A 20,950-nucleotide genomic window follows, 5' to 3' on the forward strand; every position below is an offset into this window, starting at 1 on the left:
CGCATTATTCTGTTCTTCCGTCAACCCCCCCCCCCCCCTCCGCCCCAGATAAAGAAGAATACATAAATAAGTAATAAAATATATGCATAGTTAAACAAGTAAACAAATGAATAAAAGTAAAGGCGAGAAGTCTTTGAAGTATGCGAGTGTTAGTCAGAGGCGGATCGAGAGTGAGAGGGAAGAGGAAGAGGTCAAAGGAAATGGAGTGTGAGAGAGGGAGAGTGACTGAGTGAGCCCGGGAGATAGAAGGAGTGGCAAAGGGAAGGGAGAGTGATTAGGAAGGAGAAAGTGGAAGGAAGAAGAAGAGGAAGAGGAAAGAGGAAGGAGGTGAATTACTGGTACAAAGAGGAAACTGTGCACTAGATAATTTGTTTGTGATGATGATAATGATGATGATGATGATGATGATGATTTGTGAAGATGAGGAGGATGAGTAGGAGGATGAGGATGAGGAGGAGTAGGATGTACTGACCAAGGTTGGCTAGTTGAGGTCGGAAGGGGGGGAGGGGGGGGGGTGGAGTGACGCTTCAGCTGGATAATAAGTAAGTTTCAAGGTAAGATACTAGAAGAAGCAGAGCAAGAACAGAGATGAGAAGAGGAGGAGAAGGAGGACGATTAGGAAGAGGGCGGAGAGATGATCGGGATGAACATGAAGGTGAGACTGCGGAGGGGAGGGCGAGAGGGCGTGGGGGAGAGAAGAAGGAGAGGCAAGGAGGAGGACGAGAGGGCGTGGGGGCGATGAAGAATGGGAGAGGCGGAGGACAAGAGCCGGAGGTAAGGGTGTGGCGGGCCAGGACACACCCTGGACGGGGATGGACGCGGCCAAGCACGGGGAGCGACCAGGTAAAAAAGGGGTTCAGTTTTCGTCAAGGTGAGGGAGGCTGCTGGTAATCGGAGCCTTGGCCTCACCGGGGGCGGCAGGTACACACACACACGCTCACACAAACCCACCGAGAGTTCAGTTGCCGTGTTCCAGTCGCCACGCGTGTTGTTTGCGTGTTTACCTCACGCAAACAATGTGGGAGAGAGTCGCTAACTGGGCCATGAACCGTGACGCCGCCGCTGCAACCCCACCCAACCCCCCGCATCCCCCCAACCTGCTACTTCTACGCCCACTCGTGCTGCTCTTGTTGTTGCTGGAAGTGGCGAGGGACAACTGAAACAAGACCGGCTCCAGGGAATGTTACCTTGAAGCCCCAGGACCTTGGACTTCAGGGTCAGTCCACGGCGCCTCATTTGTGTGTGAGGTGATGGCAGAGGCTCATCACGTGTTCTTGTGGTCTGAGTCCCTCCGTGGCAGCCGTTGTGAGGCTTGTGCCCATGAAAGTGCCCCTTTTTACCTCTATTCTTGTCCCCGATCCTCTAGACTCCGCCGCCTCTTCTGCCACGCCTGCTGTAGGTTAATCCATCGTCCACCGGCGTCTCCTTGCGTGGGTGTCTCGCTCAGCATGTGTTCTAGTAGCCAACCTTTTTCCCTATGAGGCGTGGCAGTTGCTGTGTGATTTGTGTCGATCTAGATTGTGTTCCAGCCCGCCCCGCCCTGCTGTTCCTCATCTCACTTTGGGTGTGTTCGCCATATCAAAGGAAAAAAAGACTACCCTTGAAAGTTGAGATGAGGTATTAAAAGGCAACTATTGGCGATATAAAGAAAGCCTAATCTATATTACGGCTATACTTGATTATTATGCCTTTGTAAATTTCAAGAGTGTTGACCGAATGTAAACATATACGGTAATGCTGAGCACGGAACGGCGAACAGGACTCTCTCTTTGTATTGCTTCTGTCTAAGTGTCTGCCTCTCTGTCTGCCCCTCTGTATGATTGTCCGCTTGTCTGTCTGCCTGTCTGTCTGCCTCTCTGCCTCGCTTCTCCACCGACGCCTTCACACGCGGGTCTCTCTTACATAACAACCTACGCTGGCATACTCACCGCGGTGCCAGATGAAGGTCAAAGGTGCCTCGAGTGGGCCATGTGACACTGCTTTGTTACGGCCGCGGCTCTGACCTCGATAGCCGCCACCGCCTCTCACGTGGACGAGCCTCTCACTCACTCCCGCGGTCCATTTTTTGCACTAGGCGTCTTTTTGTGGCATCGGCAGGTTGGCACATCACGGGTGGGGCGGAGGCGGAGGCAGAAGTGGAGCATCAGCTTAATTTTAGTGCGTTGACATTCATCTGTTTTCTTTTTTATCTCTTTTTGAAACCAGTCCAGCGCTGACCGATGTCTTTTTGTCTTTTATAACCCCCTTGATATTTCTCGCTTTTAGTTGTTTATATAGTAGAATGAGGGAGTGCTCGCCTATCAATGCATTAACCTCTTTTTTTTCTATAGCCCCTTGATCTTTTTCTCTTTTAGTTTATATAATAGAATGAGGGAGTGACCGGTAATTAGTGCAATAACCTCAATCGACCTGTGTTTCATCAGTGTTACGCGATACGCACTCTCAGTCACGCACGCACACTCAGGAACGCACACAAACACATACGCACTCCTTCCCCTTCCCTCACATACACACACACACACACACACACACACACACACACACAGGCAGGCACGAAATGTACTTTTTAGCTGTGAAAAGAACAAATCAAATCAACACGTGTCATTCTTTGGTGAACTTCATGTGTGTTGTAATCCAATTTCCGCTGAGGGTCCCAAAAACAGAAAAAAAAGAAAAAAACGCGTTGACCCGCCAGCTACACTCTCACTCTTTTGCAACCCACTGGACGCGAACGTAAGAAAGGGAAAGGAAGGGCACGCGGCTCCACCATTCTTTCCTTTTCAATATTCAGCCGTTCAACCGGCTTCTAAAGCGAATCAAAGGTAGAAAGAGAGGAGACACTAACTTATCACCCTTTCTATTGACTTTTAAAACATATCACAAGGAAAAACTAGAATGAAAAAAACAAAAACAAGTTCATATCCCTTGCTAACCTCATAACGAAAGGGAAAGGAATAGCAAAGGGAAAGGAATGTAAGATCTCCATACCCTGTTTTTTCCCTATAGCATATCCATTAGGTCTCATTAGGTCTGGGTACTCCCTTTCTTCGGCCAGGATACGGTGACCTTGAGGGAACGTAACGAGCGACCTTGGTAGCGGCGGTCACGGTGAGCGTTTGGGGGATGAAAGTAAAGGTTGGGAGTGGCTCTGTGTGTGTGTGTGTGTGTGTGTGTGTGTGTGTGTGTGTGTTTGTGTGTGTGTGTGTTTGTGTATTTGTGTGTTTGTTTATCTATGCTTTGTTATGTATTGCACTGTGCTTGTCTCGTTTTGTCACTGTTTTTATGTCTCCGTCTGTCTTAAGCTTCTTTCCATCTGTCTGTATTAATATGTCTGTGTATGTTTGTAAGTCTGTCTATTTATCTCTCTTTGCTTCTGCCTAAGCGTCTGCCTCTCTGTCTGTCTGCTTCCCTGTCTGTCGGTGTTCATAGTCCAGCATTCAATAGTCTATCATAATGAGGAAATCAACACGTGTACGGCCTAGGATCAGAGGGATGCAACGCCCCTGAACTTCCCCTCGCAGCGTGTGTGTGTGTGTGTGTGTGTGTGTGTGTGTGTGTGTGTGTGTGTGTGTGTGTGTGTGTGTGTGTGTGTTAACCTTTGTGTGTGGGAAAGTGTGGTGAGGGCTCGTGTCTGGTGGGGGTGATCTGGTTTGGTGGTCTGGGTTGGTGGGGTTGGTGAGTTGGAATAATGGTAAGGACAGATAGATAGATAGATAGATTGAGAGAGAGAGAGAGAGAGAGAGAGAGAGAGAGAGAGAGAGAGAGAGAGAGATGACGCAAGCGGCCAAAGCAAGATGAGTGTAATGGCACCGACAGGAAGCAAAACCACTAACGAGGGAGTGATGATGATGTGTGCCAGAAATAGATAACCTGAAGTAGCTAATGAGACACACACACACACACACACACACACACACACACACACACACACACACACACACACACACACACAACATTAACTCTGCAGTGATATTTTTGGTGTTACAGGAGGAGGAGGAGGAGGAGGAGTTGAAGAAAATGAGGGGAAGGGGAAGGAAGAGGAGGAGGAGGAGGAGGAGGAGGAGGAGGAGGAGAGGAAGAAAATGAGTGGGAAGGGGAAGGAGGAGGAGGAGGAGGAGGAGGAGAGGAAGAAAATGAGGGGAAGGAGGAGGAGGAGGAGAGGAAGAAAATGAGGGGAAGGGGAAGAAGGAGGAGGAGGAGGAGGTGTTGGTGTTTTGGGCTGATGGCCTTGATGGAGGAGGGTGTACGGGCTTCCTCCTCCTCCTCCTCCTCCTCCTCCTCCTCCACCAGGCCCTCCGCCCACCGGATGTCGCCTTCCCTGTCACTCCCTTCCGAGGACAAAAATAGCACCTGAACTATCTCAAGGGTCATTCCTGCTTTCTTCAAGGACACCGTTTAGGTTATTAATAGTTTCCCCTCATTTCACTCTTTTTTTTCTCCTTTTGTTTTGCCAACTTAATTCATTTTCTTGTTTTCTATCTTTTATTCATTCATTTTTTAAGTTTATATTTTTAGATCAGGTCTGTTTTTGCTTTCTGTTTTTTTTTTCTTTTGCATTTCGCTGTCTAGTTTTCCTCTGTTTTGTTGATTTTATTTATTTTTGTATTTATTCATTGTCTTTTCCACTCTGGTTTGCTTGTTCTTCATTTCCCTCCTTTGTTTATCTCATTCTCTTTTTTTATCTATCTTGTTTTTCTTTTCCACTATTAGTTTTAGTTTGTCTTCTATTTCTTCATCTAGTTTCCCTTATCTGTATATTTTTTCTCTTCCGTATTCATCTTTTTTTAATTTTTATCAATACCATGCTCTCTTTATTTCGTCGTTCTTCACCCTAGTCTTCTTATCCTTCATCAGTGAGAGAATTATTGTTGCTGTTGGTGTTGCTCTTCAGTGTCTTTAACGATCACTTGATAACATTAATATTTTTTCTTCCCGCTCTGTTTTTCGCCTGAGTTGGGATTTTACGCCTTGAATTCACTCTTTTTTCTTTACTGTCTCTAATGTTTTCGTATATTCCATTGCACCATTTTCCTTTTTTTCCTTTCATTTTGTGTTTTTTCTTCGTATTTAACAGTCCACTTGTCGTTCTTCACCCTAATCTTCTTATCCTTCATCAGTGAGATAATTATTGTTGATGCTGCTATTCAATCTTTTTAACGATCATTTCCTTCGTATTTAACAGTCCACTTGTCGTTCTCTTGATATTTTACGCCTTTGAATTCACTCTTATCTCCTATACTGTCTCTAATGTTTTCTTTTCGTATATTTCATTGCACCATTTACCTTTTTTTTTCTTTCATTTTGTGTTTTTCCTTCGTATTCAATAGTCCACTTGTCTTCATTCTTTTCTTATTGTTTCACTGTATCGTCGTGTTTGTTATTATTGTCATCCGTTTTTTGCGTTTTGTCATTAACTCCTTATCTTTATTAAATTCTCGGTCATTATCATCGTCCGTTTCTTGCGTTTTGTCATCCCCTTTTCAACTTTATTCAACACTCGCTTTGATTTTCTTTGTTTTTCCTCTCCTTGGCATGTCTTTATCCTGGTCTTCCAATCATGTCATCGTGTTCGTCAGTATTATTTTTCTCTCCCACGTGTTGCTTCGTTACATGAATTCATTGATAACGACTCATTCATTTTTCAAGTTTGTTTTGTTAATAATTTCCTTGTCTTCATTGTGCCGTTTATTTTGTTTTCCTCATGTTTGTTTTTGTTTTCTCATTTCCGTTACTGTGTCCCTGAGTTGCCTTACTTATCTCTGGACTTGGGAAACTTTGCCTCGGGTGCTTTTTTCGTAACTGGTTTCCTCTGTATTATCTTCCTCTTAACTGTGTTCATTATTGATAGGAAAAAAAATGGGCTTATTCCCCTAACTCGTCTTTGCCAACCTGCGATTAACTCTATTACTTCTTCCTTTAACTTCTTACTTTATTTTCTTGTAACTAACTATTCTTTTCGTCTCATTAATCAAACTTTGTCTCCTCCTCCTCCTCATCATCATCATTATCATCATCATTATCTTACTCCTTATCTCCTTTCCTCCTTTACCTATCTCCCTTCTTCCTCCTTTTCCTCCTTATCCTTATCTCCCTTCCTCCTCTCCCTTCTCCTTATCCTTGTCCCCTTCCTCCTCTTCCTCCTCCTTATTCTTATCCCTTCTCCTCCTCCTCCTCCTCCTCGAAGCAGAGTGAGGCAAGGCCGGGGGTGTCGCGTCCTTGGCCAGCCCCGCCACACCCTCCCAAGGCTCCCTCCGTCACACTGAGCTTCCCTTTTGGTCTCGCTCTGCCAAAAACGTGTCCCTGCAGCTCTCTCCTACTTTTCCTCCCTCCCCTCCCTCTCTGTTTCCCCTCCTTCTCTTTCCCCTCATATCTCTCTCTCTCTCTCTCTCTCTCTCTCTCTCTCTCTCTCTCTCTCTCTCTCTCTCTCTCTCTCTCTCTCTCTCTCTCTCTCTCTCTCTCTCTCTCTCTCTCTCTCTCTCTCTCTCTCTCTCTCTCTTTCTATTCATCTATCTCCTTCGCTCTTCCTCCTTCTTGGTTTAATCGCCCCCTCCTCTCCCCTTCCCGTTTTCTGTATCTCCATACTAAGTCTCCTCTCCCTTCCTTTTCCTCTCACACCATACTCGTTTCTCTTTTTCTCTCCCTATCTCTCTCTCCAATCCAGTTATCTCCGTTCCCTATCCCTCCCAGCCTCTTTCTCTCCTCTCTTTTCCCACTCGACTGTCTTTCTCTCCTCAACCCAACCGCCCCTTCTCTCTAACCCCCGTTCGTTCTTTTTCCCATCTACTTCCTTTCTTTCTCAATGCCACGGTCGGCGAGATCAGACAAGAATGCAGAGGAAGTGACGTGGATCCAGAGTGGAGGGTGTTTGATAGATGGTTTCCTTGCACGCCCCGCTCACTCCGTCAAGCAGTGGAATGGACTGCCGCCCACACCCATTTCGTGATCGATGAGGGCCACCTAGGGACAGAGAGGGATATAGAGAAACAATAGCCTTGGTTGGGTTAGTATGCATGAGAGACAGAAGGGCGTGGACTACTTTATAATATTTTGCTGTTGGGCTTGGAAGTACAAGGAGGAGGATTTGAGGGATATAGAGAAACAATAGCCATGGTTGGGTTAGTATACACGAGAGGCAGAAGGGCGTGGAATACTTTACTATATTGTTTTGCTGTTGGGTTGGAAGTACAAAGAGGAGGAGGATTTGAGGGAACGTAGGAAGCATAGCAATGTACCAAACGCCCATAAGAGGAAATATAAGTGACTGGAATAGGCCCTGCTCCTTCATAAACATTAACATTTGCTTTCCTCTCCTTGGCATATTATTTTTTTTTATCATGGTCCTCGTATCGTGCCGTCGTGTTTGTCATTATCGTCATTATTCGTTTCCTGCATATTGCTTTGATTCATAAATTCAGTAATAACAACTCATTATCTTTTTCTGCTTGCTTTGTTCCTAATTTCTTTGTCTGAATTTTTCCATTTATTTATTTTCCTCTCGTGTGTTTTTATTTTCTTATCAAAGTACGTATTACAACCACCCGTCGAGAAATAAGACAACTGGTTACATACATGAGAGACGATCGAGTACATATCAGGATAAGAATTCAAGGATACACATAAATACCTGCGTAATCATAGGTTTCATCACGTACTAAGGTAAAAAAAAATAACAGGTAAGGTAGCCGGTAATTAAATGAGGCGTGCCCAGAGGTAGGCGTTGCTCCTGTACTGGGTGTGGCAGGTGTGTGTGCTGAGACGCGACTCAACGTGAGGAAGAAATGGAGCTGATCGTGGAAAGTAAATGATGGAATACGTCGAGTAGTTGAATTGTGCACGCAGGAAGGTGTGTGATGCTGGTGCGAAATATATTGTTCATATTGCTCGAGGGTCCTTAATATAGGGAGCCCTGATGGAAAGGAAGTGTGCTGCTCGAACGATAAAAATAATACACACGAGTGACTTGGAATTAGCTTCTTTAAAGAGCAACATGATACGAACGATAGATAAATATTCAAAAGGAAAGATAGGAAGATAGACAGACTGATGCGTAGAGAAATAAGGCTTACATTACTAGTGGGAGGAGACGCTTAGTAAAATATTAAAAAAAGAAAATAAAAAACACTGAATCTACCTTCCATAAAACAACAAAACGTAGAGAGAAGGAAACACCATTATCACCGCGCTGAGGGTCATGAGTCTGTCGCTGTTTGTGGTCAGGAGTCACTGTCACGAGAGGGGGTGGAGTTACCGGCCTTGTTATTCCCCACAGCGCTCATTTATAAACACCTGGGTTGTCTGTCTGTCGCTCCCTTGATGGATTGGCCAGGGAGGGAAGGGAACAGCTGGGAGTGGGAGAGGAGGGGGGAAGGGAGGGAGAGGCGTGTATGAAGGGCGTGGTGGACTGGTTGGAGAGGGGGGAGGGGGCGAGAGGGATGCAAGGTGAGGTTGGGGAAAGGAAGGTGATGGAGTTGAGGTATAGACAAGTGCTATAATTACTAGGCCAGGTATGAAAGGCAAGGTGAGGTGTTGCAGGAGGTAAAGAACAGGTATAGGAAGGTGTTACAAGTAGTTGGGCAGTAGGTGAGGTACTACTGGAGGAAAAGAACAGATGTAAATATGTGTTATGAATTGCTGGCCAGGTAAGGAAGGCAAGGTAAGATACTGCAGGAGGTAAAGAACAGGTATAGGAAGGTGTTATAAGTAGTTGGCCAGGTAAGGAAGGCAAGGTAAGATGTTGCAGGAGGTAAAGGACATGTCTAAACAGGTGTTATAAATAGTTGGCCAGGTAAGGAAGACAAGGTAAGATGTTGCAGGAGGTAAAGGTAAAGTTATAAATAGTTGGCCAGGTAAGGAGGGCCAGGTGAGGTACTACAGGAGATGAAAAAATATATAGGGTTGATAATAATGATAGGAATGACACGTAAGCTAAGGTAGGCTAAGTAAGGAGCAGTGATTAGAGGACTTTTTTGTCTTCATTTTTTTTTTCCCTTGAACTGCTTCCTTGCTTCCTTTGCTGTAGAAAAAAAGGAAGGCAAAGCGAGGTACTGGTTGGGAAGAGAGATGAATTGAAGACATGAATTGATGGTGTGAGTTGAAGGTATGAAACGAGGGTATGATATCTAGAATTCCAAGGCGAGGGGCGGTAAGAATATGACAATAGGTATAGAGATTGTTAGAAAAAAAGTTAAAGCTACGATGTCAGTTGAAGGAGGACGTTATTTAATTATACAAACTGTTAATGATGAAAGATAAACGTGAGGTACTATGGAGGAGGTATTAAGAGGTTGATAAGGAGGTACGGAAGGATGAGATAAGAGCATGGGAAAGGAAAAGAAATCATCAGGAAGAAGATGGAGACTATAATAGGTGATTTCAATGCCTTATAAGGAGCAAGCTATAAAAGAGAGGTAGATTTAGCGGACTTTTTTGTTGTTTGTCTTTTAATATTGCCTTTGATCTGCTTGCCTTACTGTACAAAAAAAAAGATAAGGAGAAAAATAAAAAGAGTGTACATTAGTGTGTGTTTGTGTGTGTTGAGATGTTTTGTTTGTGTGTGTTTGTGTGTCTGTGTGTACTTGATTTTAGCCCTCCTTCGCCTTCCTTAGTAGTAGCCTGTCCCATGCAAAACCTCCCCCAAGAAAAAGAAAAGAATAAAAAGATGTACGTTAGTGTGTGTATGTATATTTTAATGTTTTGTTTGTGTGTGTGTGTGTGTGTGTGTGTGTGTGTGTGTGTGTGTGTGTGTGTGTGTGTGTGTGTGTGTGTACGTATTTTTCGCCCCTTCTTTAATAGCAGTTTTTCTTATGCACTTTCCCCTCAAGAAGAAAAAATAAATAGATAAAAAAAAATGAACATAAGTGTGCGTGTATGTTTTGGTTGCTTGTGTGTTTTCGTGTACGTGATCCTTGCCCCTCCCCCCCACCCCCCCCCACCCCCACACACACACCCTCCCCCTTAGTATCAGCCTTCCTCATGTGTCTCGTCCGTGGTTTCGCCTCAGTACCCTCTCGCCGCGGCAACTAATGGCACCATCCGTCATTCCCGTGCCCGCGCCGCCGTCGAGGCCCGCGCTGGCAGCAAAAAATGACGTTTGAAAGGCGAGGCACGTAGGGAGCGAAAAACTACTCATAACCGTGTTTAATGGATTGTGATGGGGATGCTGGTGGTAGTAATAGTTGTGGTGGTGGTAGGGGTGGTGGGAGTAGTGGTGGTGGTGGAGTGGTTGGTGGCTGTGCTAATTCTAATTTTGCTACTACAACTATCACCACCACTACTACTACTACTACTACTACTACTACTACTATTACTACTTCTACTACTACTACTACTATTACTGATATTGTTACTACTTCTACTACTACTACCACTACTACTTCTACTACCACCACCAAAATCATGTCATAACCACCACCACCACTACCACTATCAGCACCACCACCACCACCACCAACAACAACAACAACAACAACAACACCTCCTTCCACCACCGCCGCCACTGAGCCATCACCGCCTGGCCCCCTAACAAGCCTTGACAGTGACTAAACAACGTCATCAGCCTCTCGTTCAGCCCTTCTGGTGAGCGCCCGAGTGAAGGTTATCCCCTCTCCTCTTACTCGAAGGCCAAAGGTTGCTACTAATTTTACTCCCCTTATTTGTTTACTCTTGGCGGGAAATTAACGAAAAAAAAGGGAGATTCTGATGCTCTTTTTTTTACTTGTTTATTCGTTGTGTGGTGTTTGTTTTGTTCGTTTGTTTGTTTGGTGAGCGGTCTGTTTTTTTTTTTTTGTTTTTTTCTGTGATATTGAGTGAGCTAGTTCGACATACAGACAGACGGACAGACAGATAGACAGACCGTTCACACACACACACACACACACACACACACACACACACACGCACACGCACGCACACATACTCACTCTCTTAGTTAGCCATACAGTTCACTCACCCCTTCAGCCACGGTTATGTCACGTCACCAGCTCGTCAATCCACTGTTATGTAAGAGGAAAGAATAGGCTGGTAATCAGGTGGTTGAGAGGCGTCGGCATATCTGTATACCTGTTTAGATGTGAGATTAATGAGGCGTAGTGACAGGGAGGGGGTAGAAGAATGAAAGGGTGAGAGAGGTAGGATATGGAGTTATGGGGGTAGAGGAACAGGATAAGGGGGTGGTTGGGGGTTGTAAGACGCTGTAAGTTCCTATGGTTTAGTTTTAATTCTGGTTTATTAGTGTCCCGCCCGCCCTAAGGCTTTCCATAGAGGGACTTGTTTCTTGCCTATCTTTTTTTTTTATGGACCGAAGAGAAAGCCTTGCTGTTTAGTAGTACTGGTAATATAAGTAGTGATGATAGTAGTAGTAGTAGTAGTAGTAGTAGTAGTAGTAGCAGTAGTAGTAGTGGTAGTGGTTAAGCTGGTGGTCGTTCTCATGTTCATGTTGTTGTTGTTGTTGTTGTTGTTGTTGTTGTTGTTGTTGTTGTTGTTGTTGTTATGGTGTTGTGTCAATGAGCTGCTCTTAGTTTCTCTTTTTTTCTTCTTTTTCTTTTGTTTTTCTTTCTCATTGCTACCGTGACGCGCGATGGGAAGGTTCTGCTGAGGCTTGGAGATCGCTCACACGTCTTGAATTTTGGACACCATGGCGATCTAGAGTACTGCTGGGCTTTGAATATCGCCCAGTTACTTTTTTTTTTCCTTACTATAGTGTTTCATTGTTCTTTTGGTATCTGATGGTCACTAGTAGGCACAAAGAGTTGACATTAGAAGCCCCGTTCATGCTGGCCTGGTCCCTGCTCCTGTTTTTACTGCGGCCATAGATACCCTGTTTGACCAGACCGTTAGTGGACGTACATGGCCCCTGTGACCATACCTGGGACACCCTCTCTACTAGTTGGTCGTCTGATCGGTGAGGTATCGCGTTCTCAGCTGCGTTCAGGGCCAGCGTTGCCGCCTCCACCAGTAGCCAGTGACGCCGTGTTCCGCTGGCCTCGTGACGCCCGTGTACCGTGTTTCCTAGTTTGGTGGTGTTTGTTCCTTTGCCTCTTCCTTTCAAGCCCGAGTCACAGTAGTGGGCCGTATTGTAAGACACTCTCCCTTCTCACATCAGCTATTTCTAAAGGTCATAGAGGGGGTCAGTCGGATTCTAATGTGTGTTTCTTCAGGTTCACAGTACAGAGGAAGGGTCACACTACCACCAAGGTCATTAAGCTACTCCTGGAAATGCCCACAGCTCCTACGAAAGCCTTGTCAAATATGTGTTCTTGGGCGGGGAAATCTCTTGTAATACGACCCCTAGTTCCCTGCACCGTTATCCCCATACCAGTGTAAACTATGGCCTTTACGCAATGTGAGGCTGTCGCTGCCGCTGCTTCACTGGCTTCAGAGTTCCGCTTCCTCTTTTTCCTCGCAAACCTTTAAGCCCCTTCCCTTTTTTACCTGCGAAGCCTCTAGTAGTTCCTGTTTTCCTTCCCTTTTGAACGTTACAGCCTTACAGTTACGGTTTGGTAGTTTGTTTTTCCCTCTCTGAACGTTTAGTAGTGTCTTTAATTTTCCCCTTTTGAACGTTTAGAAGCTCCATTGCTATATTTTTTCCTCCTGGACGTTATAAATGAACCGTTTAACGTAGCCACTCTGAGGACTATAGGTCACGCGAGGGTTTTCATGATGTTGGGTTCCCGTACAAGCCAGAGATTTATTGGCATTTTTTTGTGTTTCGTAGGTATGTCATTGGAATAGCTGAGGTTATAATGTAAAAATATACGAGGGGCGTTGTATTATGCCAGAGCTACATTGTTATACGCTGATAGTTTATTGCGAAAGGGGGAGTAATTGAGTGGATGAGTGAATGTGTTGGTGGGTAGGTGAGTAATATTGTGGGTTAGTATTATACGTTGATAGTTTATTGCGAAAGGGAGAATTATTGAGTGGATGAGTGAATGTGCTGATGAGTAAGGAAGTAAAATCATGGGTTAGTTAAGAGAGCGAGCAGGAATAAACTTAGTCGGTAGGTGAATGAAAAAATGTGTCAGTAATTGGGTTAGTTATTGAGTGAGCGAGTGGGTTGAGGATTCCTTCAACATGCGGCAAGAGAAGAAAAACCTTTGATAGTCGCGTTGGTATTCTGCTGTAAACACTCGAAAACCAGCAGAAAGACGAGCAGTAGGACGATGAAATGGGAAGCAGGAGAAATAGAAGGAGAAAATGATAAGCAGGAGAATGAGGAAGAGGAGGGAATACAAAGGAGTAGGAGAAGAAGTAGAGCGGTAAAATGGGAAGCAGGGGAAGGAGAAGGAAAAAAATGATAAGCAGGAGAATGAGGAAGGGGAGGAAAGGTAGAGGAGTAGGAGAAGTAGGACGATAAAATGGGAAGTAGGGGAAAGAGAAGGAGAAAATGATAAGCAGGAGAATGAGGAAGAAAAGATTGAAAAGGAGAAAGAGAAGGAAAGAGGAGAAAGAAAAGGAGAAAGAGAAGAAAAGAAAGAAAAGGAGAAAGTAATAAGCAGGAGAATAAGGAAGGAGAGGGAATGTAGAGGAATAGGAGGAGGAGGAGGGGGACTCGTGACGCCTCTCCCACAATATCACACCGCATTCATCATCGTCTTCCATCACCTGAAAACCCGTATCGCCGTAGCTCAGGCGGGAATGACAGCCACCGTCTTATTAGGGTGACGAACAACACTGCACCGGGCCGTGGTCACCTGTGTGTGTGTGTGTGTGTGTGTGTATGTGTGTGTGTGTGAAGAGTTAAGTATGTTTTTTTTTTCAGTAATAAGGAAAACTTGCAATATTTAAGGGGACATATATAGAGTTAGTAAAGTTAGGGCAAAAATACGTGCTGGAGAAAACCGAATAGATGTTCCTTCCAATGTCTGCCGGCGCGATTCAATGATGTTTTTTCCTCCTAGTCTTTGTATGTACCTGGTATGTGTATAGTTGGGTCTTCTCTGTTTCTCTCTCTCTCTCTCTCTCTCTCTCTCTCTCTCTCTCTCTCTCTCTCTCTCTCTCTCTCTCTCTCTCTCTCTCTCTCTCTCTCTCTCTCTCACACACACACACACACACACACACACACACACACACACATTTCGTCCATGCATGTGTTCGCGATGCACATCACACGCGGAATAAAAATGGAGACACAGCTGTGAAAACCTAAAGAACAGGTTTGTGATATACGAGCAAAGGTTTACGACTCCCACCATCACCACCACTATCACTGTCACCACCATCATCACCACCACCACCACAACTAACAACAATAACAATAACATGAAGAGTATCAACCACCGCTATATCATCATCAGCTAAATCAAGGAACGTAGTAACAATAACAATAACAGTAACAACAAAAGAAAACAACAAAAAACATAAATAACAATAAAGATATAGTTATAATAAGGACAATAACAAGAAGCACAACAGCTCACACAACAAATGAACAACAGCAACACTAACAAAAATAACAACCCTACCATTATAACCACTGGTATTACTACTACTACTACTACTACTACTACTACTACTACTACTACTACTACGAGCGTCACTACAACCACAACCACCTCCACCACCACCACCACCAGCAAGAGAATCCACACAGCCTAAACAAAAGAAAAAGATAACCAACAGAAAAATAACCTTGCCTAAATTAACCTCCACACCTCCGAAGCATAACCATTTTTTTCCCTTGGACACGTTTCCCTGTTACGCCATTATCCTTATCCTCGCGTTATTTTTTCGCTGCTATCGTAATTGCCTTCGATACTTTACCCCGCGTGCTCATTATCTTTGACGCACAATTACTGATAACGAAGCCCGAGATAATTCTTAATAACCTTATTTTCTTTCGCAACGTACGGCGCAGCACCTCTAGGTCGACGCACCACGAGACTCCTTTATCAGAAACACCAATTGCTAGTTTTATTTTCCTCGGTGACAAAGGACTACACAGACGCCAGGGAGAAGGTTTTACATGCCGGCGGATACTCTTGTCCTCCTGCCTTCTTATGATTCTTCTCCTTCACCGCCTTTTTTATTCTCCTTCTGCTGTGTTTGTTTTAATTTTTTCCTCCTCTTTCATTTTCTGCTTGTTTCTCATCCTGCTGCTTTCTCATTTTGTCTTCTCGTCTTTCATTTTCTCTCTACTTCTCCTACTCCTTTAGCTTCTTTCATCTTCTTCCTCTTCCTGCTTTCTATTTATTCACTTTTTCCTTATTTTCTCGTCTCATTTATTTTTGTCCTTCCTCCTCCCATGTCTTCTCTACCTTCTTATTTCCTGCTTTTTATGTTTTTCTTAATCTGTTTCTCATTTTCTTCTTTTTAAAATATTTTTGCTCTGCCTCTTCCTCCTCCTCCTCTTCCTTCTACCCCTCCCTCTCCTCCTCACACTTAATTTACCGTCTTTCCTCTTCCTCATTCACCTGCTTATCATTTTTTCGTCCTCTTTATCCTGCTTCCTCCTTTATCGTCTTCCTTTCTCCTCCTCCCGTTGGCTCTCGAGTGTTTACAGCTGAACACCAACGCAACGCACTCAGGTTCTTCTCCTCCAACGCTAAAGACGTTCGGGTGAAGACCTCAAGTGATGATACGGCGCCGAATGCAAATATGTCCTGGAAATTCCATCGACCACGACCACGGCCACCCCCGAAAGTCAATAGGGAAAGGAGGTTTCATAACAGTTCCTGGAAGAGGCGAAAGTTCGGCGAAGGTTGTGAGAGGAGGGAGTGGAGGCGAGTGTTGTGTTGTTTGTGGACGTCATTGGGATTCGAGCGTGGGTGAGACCGAGGACGAAGACGAGAGAGAGGATGGAAAGACCCAGAGGTGAACAAGCTTGTGCCTTAAAGAAGTCTTATGAGGAAGCCCAACACACGGAGACCAAGACACAAGATTTAAACAAGAAACAAGAAGAGTGTGGTGGTTTCCAGAGAGACAAGAATTCACGTGTTATGGCAATGGTGGTGGTAGTGGTGGAGTGGGTGGTGGTGGTGGTTGGTGGCAAGTGTTGACTCTACAAACCGAAAGTGTCTGGTCAGCGGGAAGGAGGAAGAGCCGGAGGGACGGGGAAGGAAGGACGCTGTAGCCCCTGCATGGTTATCGAGAAGCCGATCTTCCTGTAGACTCCGCACACAACGATTAATTTTGCTCACCGCCCTAACCACGTTGAGGGCTGGCCAGGATTGAAAGTACACACGACAAACGCAGCCCGTTGTCTGTTTTAGAAATATGTGACTTTTCTAATGGAGAGTTTTTACATTTAGCATCGCCAGTGTTTGCTTTACACCGCCAGCAAGGACTCGAAGACTGGGCCTGCCCGGGACCTTGGGGCACCGGTATGTATTGCACAAACTGTCAATGTGTGTCGCGGCTCTTTTGTTCGTGTTGTTGGTGGCGGCGTTTCGGGAACCTTTGATGCGGAGATAATGATCCTGCACGACCTGCGGAAACCTCTCTCTGCAAGGCCTCCGAGGCAGCCGTAGCCTTCATGCATGGCGCAGCATCGAGCAGGCAGCGGTGGGTGTGTATCGCGGAACAGTTCTGCTGGTGCTATTTGGTATGCATCGGCTGCCTAAGGTCGCGATGTAAGTGCTAACCCCCCGTGTGGCTTTCTAGATGGATTAAAGTGGTTGTGATGTTTTCTCTTAATACTCTAGCGTGGGTTTGGCTGGCAGGAAGGAAGAGGGAGAATGGTGGAGGCGGTAGTGGAGGCAACAATCTGGTCACTGAAGACGATGATGGGGAAGAGGCAACGTGCTGGTCGTGGCGATGATGACGAAGGAGGCTGACTTGCGGAGGTGTTAGTGAAAGGGACAAATAGATTAGCTTGTAGATGGCATTTGTGGTAGAAGAGGACAAGCATACTGGCGGAGATAGTGGTGGAGTAAGAAACTATTGGGTGCCGGTCATAGTGGAAGAAGAAGCAGGGTTTTAGGAGGCATGCATGATGGCGGTGGAAGGAGAGGCAGGCAAGTGGAATGCAGTGTTGGTGGAAGAGACAGAGGGGGGGGAAGGGACGGACAGACAGACGGGCTGGCAGGAGTGGTGTCGACGCATTTAGCACCTGTCCGTCTCGCACCTGGACGACGAATTTTCATCACACCGTTGCCTCCATCATTTTGGCTTTTTACGTCCCGCGCTGCGCCGCCTCGCTGACGTCACGCTGTAAAATTGACGCAACAGTACGAATGGGCGCTCTGATCACTCGTGTTTGACTGAGTACGTCTCGTTTTTCACTCCCTCCGGCCTTTCTTCATTCGTTCTTTCCACTCACTTCCTCCTCCCATAATTTCTTCCTTCTGTTCATTCTTATTTTCTTTCCTTCTTACTTTATATATATACGTATGCATAGTTATTCAATTATTGTTGCGTGCACTATGCAGATCAGGGTTGCGGGCAGGCTTCCTCAATCACACTGTCTGCCAGCGCCCATCGGTGGTGGAAGTTGATTATTTTTCATTCATTCAGTTTTTTTTCATGTCATTTTCTTAATCTATTTTCTGCCATTCGTTAACCCCGTGTTCCTTCCTCCTTCTCCCTCTTCAACACTCCTCTCCCTACTACTACTACTACTACTACTACTACTATAGAAAGCATGTTGTACCTCGCATCCCCAATACCACCACGCACCGGGACCCTCAACATCAGACATCGGCCTGAGTTATTGTGCGCTCTCCGTAATTTCCGATGGTTGTCTTGAGTGGATGAGTGGATGGATGGATGGATGGAGATACAGATGGACCGGCGGGTAGACAGACAGATTAATAGTCGCCCTACAGGCTGACTTAAAGATGGATGGATGGTTAGATGGCTGGAGAGATAGATGGGCAGAAAAAAATATGTTGATGTATAAAAAAGAAATTGATATATAGAGAGACATAGAGAGATAGACAGGGATAAAGAGATAAACGGATAGAGATAAACAAATAGATAAACAAAGGGGTAGCTCGAAAGATAGACAAATAAACTGATAGATAAAGAATAGATATACGGATAGGTTGTTCGAGATAGATAGATAGAAAAATGTATAATGATAGATAAATGGAAATTGATCAAAAAGTTGAGTAGACATTAATGCGATAAGTAGAAAAGTTAAACGAGAAATAAATCTACAAATAAAAAAAGACAGACCCACAGATAAACAAACGAATAGACAATAGAAAGATGGAAGAATAGATGCAAATATAAGATAAAAAGATGAAAGGGCAAATGGATAGATAAACAGAAAAGGAGTTGAGGAGGTAGAAAATATAGAATGATAACTAAACAGACAAATAAAAAAAAGACAGACCCACAGATAAACAAACGAAGAGACAGAAAAAAAGTAAGAATAGATGGAATTAAAAGATAGAAAGATTAAGGAACAGACGAATGAGGAGGAGGAGGAGGAGGAGGAGAAGAAGGAGAAATATGGCACGTGAGGAGTGGACGACGCAGCATCCTTCCACGCCTATGCTAAAGGGGGGAAGATGCACAGTCACGTGGGGGAGGATCAGGTGAGGCGGTGGGGGGGGAGGGGGGAGGGGGATCACTTGTCCACCCGTCCACCTCACCCACGCCTCGTTTGTTGCGTAATGGTGCATTGTGGTATAGCGAAGGGTCAAGATAGGTTGGTTGCTTTACGAGATTTCCTCTTTGTTGTTTTCGTTGTTTTTGTTAATTTGTTTTTATTCTGTTTTTTTTTTCCTTCGGTTCTGGTAAAGGTGTGAGGTGTGAGGGACGGTTGGTTACTTTCATTTGTGTTGCTTTTTCATTTCCTTTTTGTCTTTCTTCTCCTTTCTGTCCTCTTCCCTTCCTCATCTTCTTCATTTATCTCACTTGTCTCTTCACTCTCCATCTCATCTCCTTTCCTCTTCCTTGCTTTGCCTTGGCTTTGTTTTGGTAATACATTTGTCTACTCGCCTCATCCTACCTGTCTCATTTTTCTCTTCTTCCTCTTTTATAATCTCTATCTTTCTCTCGTCTCTTCTCTTCTCCCCCTTCACAGAACTGCCATGCCTCATATATATTCTACTTTAACACACGCTGGTTTAATTTTTTTTCCTTCCCTCAATTCCTTCCAAACTTCCTTGTAGTCTCACCTCCTTCCAACTATGTCTTCATCTTCCTTTTTTTTATTCGCTCCCTCTTACGGCCGTGATACATTACCCTACTTTTTATATGGTTGGGTGATTAAAAAAAAACTGCCATAAATGCTATCCTTATTGATCCCTCTCGACCTTTACCTTCTTTTGTTTTATCATTGTTTCAGCGTTTCGTAAAGGTTGTATTGAAGGGGTTTTCCAGTCGGTTTTTTATTCTCTCGTTTATATCTCATACGCCTTTCATAACATGGTAAATAAGACAGTTAGCTACATTTGCCTTTTTTGTTCATCTTTTTTTCTCTCTCTCCTGTTATGGCCATGATATTATGCCCTACTTCTTTATTTTTTGTTATTTTGGATGGTGGTAAAAAAATGCCTTAATTCATATGCTTGTTGTCCCCTCCCGACCTTATCTTTTGTTTCATCATCGATACAACGGCTCGTAAGGATTGTTTCAAAGGTCTATTCAGCCGCTTTTTCTTTCTTTCGTTTGTTTTTCATGTACCTTTCATAATATGCTACTAAGACAGGTACATTTTCCTTTTTGCTCACCTTTATTGCTTTCTCTTCTATGCTTGGTGTAGATAGAGTCCTCATGTTCATTTTGACTGGTAAACTTTAGATTTTTTTCCCTTTTTCGTTTACCTTCCTTCTCCTCCTTCATTGAATTCTTGCTCTGTGTTTATTCTTTTCCTTTCATTGCTGCCTTTTTTCCTCTGATTCCCTCTTTTTTTCTTCTCTTCGGGTTGGCTACCTTCTCTCCTTTCGCTGTCTCGTATTATTTCCATTCACTTAGTTTTTTTTACATATTTCCTCCTCGTATAGATGCGCTTGGTCACTCTAAAGCCTATTTAAGTGGCACTCTAAGGTCTTTCAACATTTTTTTGTCGTTAAATAAATTCAGGGCTCTTTTGTCATCATGGAAAACAGTTCTTGGTCACTACTGGTGCATCCTTGACCATCACCGAGGGAGCGGGTCGTCGTCGGAAGGCCAGGGCCCGCGAGGGAGGGAGGCGGAGTCCCGGAGGTTAGTTTTTGTGCCCTGGCGAGATTTTGCCGACCGAAGGCTATAGAGGATGACATGCGCAATAAATTCCTTCACATCTACATAAATCTCGCATAAAACTCACATATATTAATCAGCGCATAGCAAACTTGACACTTATCACGCCACTCCATTACAGCCATTGTCAAATCTTTACTTAAATTTTTGCAGAAGAGTCGTAATAATTTTCTTCCGACTTCTTTTAATACGCTGAAATATCTTGTTACTCTCTTTAAACATCTTACTAACTCACTGAATGGATCAAGTATAATTTCTAGCGACCTGTTAACTTTGATTTAGTGCACTGTTATATCGATCAGAGCTTACGCCCTTGAGTTAATTCTACGCAACTAACGAGAGGGTTTTTCGTGGCTTCCCAATACCTAACGCAAGATGGAAAAAAAAAGTGATGGAAAATAAAGAAGAGGAATGTTTAGTGCCATGTGGCCATACGCGTGTTAGGAGGTTATACTAGGAACAAGAAAGGTCATAGAATCCTGAAGGAGAAGAGGAAGTTGAAGAAAAAGGAGAAAAAAGAACAAGAAGAAGAACAAGAACAGGAAGAACAAGAATAATAAGATGAAGAAATAAAAAAAAGAAGAGGAGAGAAAGAAAGTAATAGAAACAAATGAAAAAGAGCACAAAGAAAAAAAGTAGAAAGAAAATGAAAAAGAAAAAGATAAAGAAAAAAAAGAAGAAAGGAGAAAGAGAGAAAGAGAGAGAGAGAGAGAGAAAGCCATCTATCCATCCATCCATACATCCAAACAAACAGACAGAGACACAGACAATATAGATAAAACAACACATACAAAAGAAAGTTGACATTAACACCCGCAAG

At 44.2% G+C, this 20,950-nt stretch overlaps 1 protein-coding gene across 4 annotated transcripts in view; it reads left to right on the forward strand.

The window, feature by feature from the left end:
* Positions 1–1,377: 1,377 nt before the first annotated feature.
* Positions 1,378–20,950, forward strand: part of LOC127004610 (A disintegrin and metalloproteinase with thrombospondin motifs 1-like) — a 132,372-nt gene continuing 112,799 nt past the window's right edge. For 3 of the 4 annotated variants that reach the window (XM_050872620.1, XM_050872619.1, XM_050872623.1), the window contains exon 1: positions 1,378–1,399. The gene's annotated coding sequence lies outside the window, so the exon portion shown is untranslated. The remainder of the gene's footprint in view (positions 1,400–20,950) is intronic. The other variant, XM_050872621.1, reaches the window with a different exon arrangement.

This window comes from Eriocheir sinensis, chromosome 28, assembly GCF_024679095.1.
Source record: "Eriocheir sinensis breed Jianghai 21 chromosome 28, ASM2467909v1, whole genome shotgun sequence".
In the NCBI taxonomy this organism is placed as follows: domain Eukaryota; kingdom Metazoa; phylum Arthropoda; class Malacostraca; order Decapoda; family Varunidae; genus Eriocheir; species Eriocheir sinensis.